At 39.9% G+C, this 8098-nt stretch overlaps 1 protein-coding gene and 1 pseudogene across 1 annotated transcript in view; one reads left to right on the forward strand and one right to left on the reverse strand.

The window, feature by feature from the left end:
• ADAM10 (ADAM metallopeptidase domain 10) overlaps positions 1-8098 on the forward strand; it is a 271540-nt gene that overhangs the window by 80957 nt on the left and 182485 nt on the right. The gene's annotated exons all lie outside the window — the stretch shown is intronic.
• LOC102821460 lies at positions 3470-5190 on the reverse strand (annotated as a pseudogene).

Genomic DNA, 8098 nt, shown 5'->3' on the forward strand with positions numbered 1-8098 from the left:
AAGGTATTTCTATTTCCAACCTTCTGAGGAAGCACCATATGGCTTTCCAGAGAGGCTGGACCATTTTGCGTGCGTGTTTTTTGCTGAGAAATCAGAGCTTAGACTTACAGGTTTTTCTTTGTAGGTAGCTTTTCATGTTTCCTGAGCTGTTCTCAGGTTTCTGTCCTTGTCATTGGTTTTGGAAAGTTTGATTATTATATGTCTTTGGAGATTTTATTTTGGGATCTATCCTGTTTGGAATTTGTTCAGCTTTTTGTGTGCTTATCTTGTTGTATTTTATGATGTTAGGGAAGTTTTTTTCCAGCAACTCTTCAACAATTTTCTCTGTGCTTTTTATTGTTTCTTACTGTTTTGGAATTCTAGACATCCATAATTTAGTTCTCTTCATGGTTTCCCACATAAATCTCAGGCTGTGTGTGATTTTTTTTCATTTATTTTTTCTGATTGTTTTTCTAGCTTAGTAGTATTGAGAGATTTGCTTTCAGGGTCACTAATTCAGGCTTTCATGTATACTCTTTTTCCCTTTCACTGTATTGTCCATTTCTGGAATCTTAGTATTAATCTTCTAGATTTTTATTGCAGGTTTTGTATTGTTTCAAAATTTGCGCTTATTTTTTGCTCTAGTGTTTATGTTAATTCTTATAAAGTTTTTTTCTGTATTCTCTTAATTATGTTCATATTTCTGTCAATCCATTGAAGGTACCCAAATATCATTCTTTTGAATTCTTTTTCAGGTTGTTCCATTGCCATTTCTTCCTCAGAAATGTTTCTTGGCTCTGCATCTTGGTCATTTGTTTGAGACACTCTCTTATTCTTTCTTGTGAAAAAAAAACTGGGCTGTAAGGGGCACCGTTATTGTCACCTATAAAGTGCGAAAGGGGAGAACTCCCTTCCGTAACACACCAGAAAGCAGAATAGAATAATAAACAAGCGCCCAAAAATGAACAGAGAAAATAATAAAGGATAAAAATGAAATAAAAACAGGCAGAAACCAGAATAAACAAATATAGTAACTAAAAATACAAAAGAGGGACAGGAAAATGGAAATGTACAAGAGAAATACAAGATAGAAAATAAAAGGAAGAGAAAAAAAACACTGAAAAAAAAAACACCCCAGGAAAGATGAACAGAGAAAGAGACTAGGGAGTAGTAACAAAAAATCAAGAGAGAAAAGAAGATGATGATGAAGGTGTAAGTGAGAAACAGGAAAAAAGAAGAAAAATTAAAAGCTGAGATAGAACTGCTAAAAATCAAGGGACGGGGAAGAGAGGAAGAAGGAGAAGAAAGAATAAACAAGCAAAAACAATGAAACAGTGAAAGGAAAAGTAAACAAACAAAAAACCTGTGCAGTTGTTGGGCCCAGAGAGGAGAAAACTCTGGGAGACTCCTGTCAGTCGAGGGCTGGAAGAGGGATGTGATGGCTGAGTTCCTATAGGCCTAGGTGTTGTCTGTGTTTAGAGTACACCATCTGGAAGTAGTTCATGGAGGCCTGTCAGATTGCTAGTTTCAGTGTCTGTCAGAATGAAAGGGCAACTGGGGGCAGGGTAGCTGATTATGAAGGTTTCTACTAGTCTCATTCTGGTCTGGAGGCTCTGTAGGTTCTTTGGATCTGGAGCAAACTCCACCTGAATCCAGGTAGCAAGGAGGTGTAGGACGCACCTGCCACACTTACATTGGCACAAATTTTGCAGCGCGAAACTCCTGGAGAGCAGAGTCTGTGCTGTGAATGGATGAGGATGCGGGCCAGATTCATCTCTGTTATCCAGGGGAGTGTGGGGTGCACAAATTATTCCTTTGCCTTTGTGACCCTGCACCGTCTCTCCAAAGCTGCTCACAAAAGTTCAAGATGGCTACACCTCATCTTGCTGGCAGTTGATTCACCAGTCTCTTTGTTTTATTGCCCTTGCTCAGCTTCTCCTCCCAGTAGGTTTTCAATCCACGTGTCTAACCTTTCCTCTGAAGCTCAGGATTCTAGGACTGGCCTCTGTGTCTGTTTCATTTGGGTTCTTGTATCTATGTTGTAGGGTCTAGATAGCATGTCTATCTAGTCCGCCATCTTGCTTGAAGTCAACCCATCAAGTTTTCATTGGCTAAAATTTAGAAGTAGATGGGCAGGCTTTCATTCCTTCTTAGTGTGTCATAGTCTTGAAAGCTGTACTAAAATCTATGGAGCATGGTGACCCTGCCGGTAACAGAAAAGTCACCACAGTACAACAAATTGATAGTTGGGTGCTGAAAAGTCCTGTTAACGGAGATGAATTTATATAGACTATATACAGACCTTCTGGTCCTCTGTATCCATGGGTTCTGCATACATGAATTTAACCAACTACCTCTTAAAAATATTTTGGGGTAAAAAAATCCAGCGAGTCAACCTAATTACCAGGCACCAAACACTGTGCTGAGTCCACTCAAATGAAGCGATGTGTATACCCTTATGTAGCCTCCTGCCTCTTCACAGATTCTCCATTTCTGTCTAGAACTCATAGTTTGAGCATTGTTTGCATCTTGTCTAGTTAGTTCACCTTTGTGTACCTTTTGTTTTTGTGAAAAAAAAGTCTCCAAAAAGCCCCTCAAAGACTAAGAGGGGGAGTATAAAGTGCTATTTACATAGCATTTAAAAAGTATTAGGTATTATAAGCAATGTAAAGATAATTTGAAGTATACTGGAGGATGTGCATAAGGTTATTTTCAAATGCTCACATCATTTTATATATGAAATTTGAACATTCTTGGACTTTGGTATCCTCAGGAGTTCCTAGAACCAGTCCTTTACCAGATACTGAGAGACAGCTCTGCAACTAATATTTTCATTTATAACTGGCCTGTACCATAAAGTTTAATAAGAAAAAGTGAAGTATCTGCTGCTGTGGCATTTTAATTTCAAGGCTAGTAAAGTACACTGAAATATTAAGAAATTGATTTTTAGCTTAAATGTTGTATAGTCATGAAGATCATATCCTCTTTGGTGCTTTTTAATTTTATTCTTTTGTTGTTTGCAGCACAGTTTGTTATCAGGTTGTAGTATTTCGGTATATTAATAGGTATTGATTTGATGCCACTATGACCTTTCTTAATAGCTCTGATAGCGTAGTGTTTGTGAATTGGGCTGCTTACCTCAAGGCCAGCAGTTCGAAACTGCCAGCTGCTCCGCGGGAGAAAGATGAGGCGTTCTGCTCCCGTAAAGATTTATAGCCTCGGAAACCCTGGACAGGGTCACTATGGGATGGAACTGACTTGACGGCACTTAACAACAACAACAACAAAGATTTACAGCCTCAGAAATCCAATACAGGGTCACTATGACTCTGAACTCGCTCCACAGCGCCCCCAACCCCACCCTCCCACCCCATGATCTTTCTTGAGACAGAGCAACCCAAAAACAAAACTTTAAAATGTGCAAGAGTATCAATCTTATGATGCAGAATGTATAAGTATGTAATTTCTGGAGACCTCTTAAGAAAATCTGTCAACCGCTTTTCTTCAGGTAGGTGTGTGGAGCTGACTGTGCTTGCTGATCTTCAGCACATACCACCTGCCTCAGACCCAGCATAATTATTTTTATGCCTTTTACCAACATACGTTTGCATATATTTAACAGCCTGAGGTTCTAGGTGTGTGGCTTGAAAGCCCTTTTTACAAGCAGGAACTGTAACTGTACCAGCACCAGTGAATCTAAAGATGCTATTGCCCTTATGCTCTGGAGAGTCAACAATGGCAGTAGACTTTGGCAGCATGAGCTGATAGAGGCAGTGAGTGTGAATATCAGTACTGTGGATAGGAATGCACTTTGTGTCCCATGTGTATGGGTGCATGCCAGAGTGAGGTCATGTTGATCCTGAACATTGAATAGTTGTTTTACCTTGTCCGTCCGTATTTCAGTAGTCTGTTCTTGAAGCCTGCTTTGGCATTATTACATGGGTAATAGTAAATTCATTAAGTGTCAGTTTCCACAGAGTATTCCACAAGTTTCTAATCCCTCTACTGTTAGATTCTGCCAGCAGTAGCAATGATCTCTTGGTTAAGACTATGCATCTCAATCCTTCAACCAGAAATTCTGATCAGTACTTAAAGTTACAACTGATTTTAAGGCCCTGTTTACAAAAGGAGAGAGACTAACATTCACTTTTATTAGGTTGATCTGTAAATGCATTCAGCAAGGAGTTGTCCTGATGTGTGGAAAAGCAGGACAATGCACTCCCATCCATCTGCTCAGACAGCACCAGGGGTTCCTGACTGCGTATCTGACGTTGGGTTAATTTTTGCTTCTTGAGCTGCTCTTTGAAAAGCCGGAACTGTGTTGATTTTTGCTGCTCCTGGTGCACATGAGCAATCTGCTTCCTTTCTGTCTTTATCAATCTCTGATGCTCCAGTTTTAAAAGAATTTCAGGTTTATATATTTTTTTGGTGTGTGTGTGTGTGTGTGTGTGTGTGAGAAAAAGTAATGATTTGTTTTTTTTTTTAAGGTTTTTATTGTGGATTGAGTGAAAGTTTACAGGGCACATCATCAGTTTCACATTCATCCATTCATATGACTTATTTCATTACATTGATTATGATCCCCTCCATACATCATCAGTTAACAGTGTTTCTCTCTTTCCTCTTTAGCTTTTTTTGGGGGGGGAGGTTGGCAAAAACTTTGCCTTTTTGGAATTTACAGTCTCGGCTTTTAGGGAAGGTTTTTACATTTATCTGTGGATATCCAGGGCTCATGTATGCGATTACTAACAAGCATAACTGAATAATCAGATGAGGGACAGTTTGCTATGTCTGCTAGGTGGCTAAAGTCTGATCCTCAGAGCCTATGGTTTGGACGGTCTGCAACACTTGGGCCCACAGGGACTTGAACTCCTGACCAGGTCTGCACGGTCTAGGGTTATATTTGTTTTTGCTTTGCAAATATTTTTTATATTCTGTGTTATATTTCTTTTAAATTCCTTTTCCAATTCATCTCTGTTCTTGAGAAATGCACTCTCCGTTTCTTCGTAATTACTGCTTTTCAGATACTGTACACTGCTGGCAATCTCAGTGGCTGGGTAGCTTTTTTACAAATAAGGTTATAAATTTATTATAAACAACAAAGGTATTTTCAAAGTTTCTTTCTTCCAAATATACAGATGCCATACTTTCTACTTAAGATCTAAAGCAGTAGTGTGGAGTGATATTTTTGTTGATTTTAATGTTACTCATGGGAGTGTGTTAGATCGCTAGGGTAAGTACTGGACAGCAGACCACAAGGTCCATAGGAGAAAAATGAGGCTTTGTGCTCCTTCAAAGATTTACAGCCTGGAAACACTATATTGGGTTGCTATGAGCTGGAACTGACTCTATAGCACTTAACAACAATAGCAGTGTTACTTATGGTAGTGTGGTGGCTCAGTAGGATAAGACTGGACTGCAAACCACAAGTTCAGCAGTTTGAACCCATCAACCACTCTGTGGGACAAAGATGAGGTTGTTTGCTCCCACAAAGACTTGCAACCTCAGAAACCTTATACAGGATCACTGTGAGTCGGAACTGACTTGACAACACTAAACAACATTACTCATTGACTTAGTCATTTGCTTAGGGAGATATATCTATATGGTCAGGCACAGCAGTTAACTTTTCAGAGAATTCACACAGTAAATGACTGAGCCACGTTTTCCTGTCTGTGTATAAAGGTATTCACCATTCCTTCCATCTTTTCATCGTGGCTGTGCCTCTGCCTCATTTGTGGACCAGTGGAGCTTTGCTTCTTCTACTCACTTGAGTTCCATGTGGTGTTCTCTAGCAATTATCCGTAATTAGTAGGTGGTAGACCAATTTATTGCATGTGAGATGCAGGATTTTTGTGGTAATTATGGAAAAATTATTTCCTCCTCAATCCTCAGGTCTATGTGAAAGTGTGGGATGTGATTTCTTCCCCTTATTCTTCTTAACCAGCCAATTGCATGGTGTTGATTCTGACTCATAGCAGCTCCATGTATGTCAGAGTAGAACTGTGCTCCATTGGATTTTCAATGCCTGATTTTTTGGACATAGATTGCCAACTCTTTCTTTGGAGGCATATCTGGGTGAATCCTAAACTCCCAACTTTTTGGTTAGCATTAAGCTAACTGCACTGCACCACCTGGGGGATGACTACTTTTTGAAAAGTGTTTCAAACAAGTTCTTCTTCTATTTTTTTAAACTGTGGTAAATATATAGGTAACAGCATCTGTCATTGCACGTTTGCAGGCCAGCTTCCTGCCCACAGGCACTCAGCTTTACTAGGTCCATGAGTAGGGAAGGCCACAGCTACTCTATCTCTCTGTGCTGCTGGTTTTTCAGACAGGGATCTCCTGCTCTGCTCATGGCTCTTCTTCTTTTTTTATTTTATTTTAAGTTTTTAGTGTGAATTGAGTGATAGTTTACATGGAAGAACATCTGTTTTACATTCATTGTTGCATTGCAATGATAACAGTCTCCTCCGTGCATCATCATTCAACAGTATTTGCTTCTGTTCCCTCTTTTTTTTTTCTTTTCTTTTTGGACGTACACAAAAACACTCAGGAATTTACAATCATTTAAACAACCAAAGGACACATTCTGCAATCATGCCTCCTGGCTGCTAGCACACAGCTTTTCTCTTTCCTTGAGTCTAGAGTTCTCAGCTGCTCTATCTCTCCATGTTTTTGTCTCTGCCTCCATCTCTGGTGTTGCTGCTGCTCTGGATATGGTCCCACATTCTGCTCATGTGCTTCTCTCTTGATGGTCCTAGGGTCCTCTGTTCCTGGAATGTAAACTACTCCTATGTCAAATTAACTATATTTGACATAGTAAGTGTTCAATAAATATTTGAAGAATAAAGGAATAGCACATAACCAAGTTCCTGGTTCTCATAGCTTTATGTTACAAAATTTCTACCTTTTACAGTTGTGGCTATCGCAATTAGTGATGTTACTCACTATTGAATCATAGAAATCTTATTCCCATCTCCTTTTACCAGACCCGTCTGTTGTTGTTGTTAGGTGCCATTGAGTCGGTACCGACCTATAGTGACCTTATGCACAACAGTATGAAACACTGCCCGATCCTGGGCCAGCCTCACTTGAGTCCATTGATGCTGCTACTTGGCTAGTCCATCTCGTTGGGGGTCTTCCTCTTTTTCTCTGACCCTCCATATTACCCAACATGATATCCTTCTTCAGTGACTGGTCCCTCCTGACAATATGTCCGAAGTATGAGAGACGAAGTTTGGCCACGTTGGCCTCCAAGGAGCACTCTGGCTGCGCTTCTTCGAAAACGTATCTATTGGTTCTTTTGGCAGCCCATGGAGCTTTCAGTATTCTCCAACACCATAACTCTCAAAAGCATTAATGTCTAGACAAGATGAAAACTATTCAGTGGGGATTCTACCTTCCCTCTCACACTCTGAAACTAAACTCCCTCTTGAAAACTTGTAAGCCAGTTACTTCATGCCTTTATAGCCTGCCCCCCTCCCATTTTAGGTAGCCAATATCTGAATTGCCCGTCCCTATGAATCCTGTACACAGAGGGGAATATAGGACTGATCCTTGATGTGGAGACTCCTTCCCTCTCGGTTGATGTTTTGATGGCTCTTCTTTCTTGATGGTCCTGGGTCCATCTGATTCTGTTTCTGAGATGGTTATTTAAAATATAGTGGGATGCTGGAACTAACCAGTTTCAGTGTTAGAGTTGTATACACCTTATTTTCATGGTCCCAATCAATCATTTGGTGTGACTTAAGATTTGCATTACTAGCTGCTCCTTAGAAACCCTATACATACAGAGTCGCTATGGGTCAGAACCGACTTGACAGCACTTAACAAGATTTGGATAAAAAAGCCATATCAAGTAAATTCTTGGTACCGCATTTGGTGGCATTGTGGCCAATTAACATTTTTTGCTCTTTTTTAACTTATTACTGTGAATTGAGTGAAAGTTTACAGACAAGATCATCACCTTTACATTCATCAAATCATACAGTTTCCTAATCACCTTTTATAAAACAACTTCCCTCTTTCCTGTGCTCTTCATTAGTACCAGCTTCCTTCCTTCCTTCCTTCCTTCCTTCCTTCCTTCCTTCCTTCCTTCCTTCCTTCCTTCCTTCCT

The sequence above is a fragment of the Chrysochloris asiatica genome, unplaced genomic scaffold (genome assembly GCF_000296735.1).
Source record: "Chrysochloris asiatica unplaced genomic scaffold, ChrAsi1.0 scaffold00004, whole genome shotgun sequence".
Taxonomy (NCBI): domain Eukaryota; kingdom Metazoa; phylum Chordata; class Mammalia; order Afrosoricida; family Chrysochloridae; genus Chrysochloris; species Chrysochloris asiatica.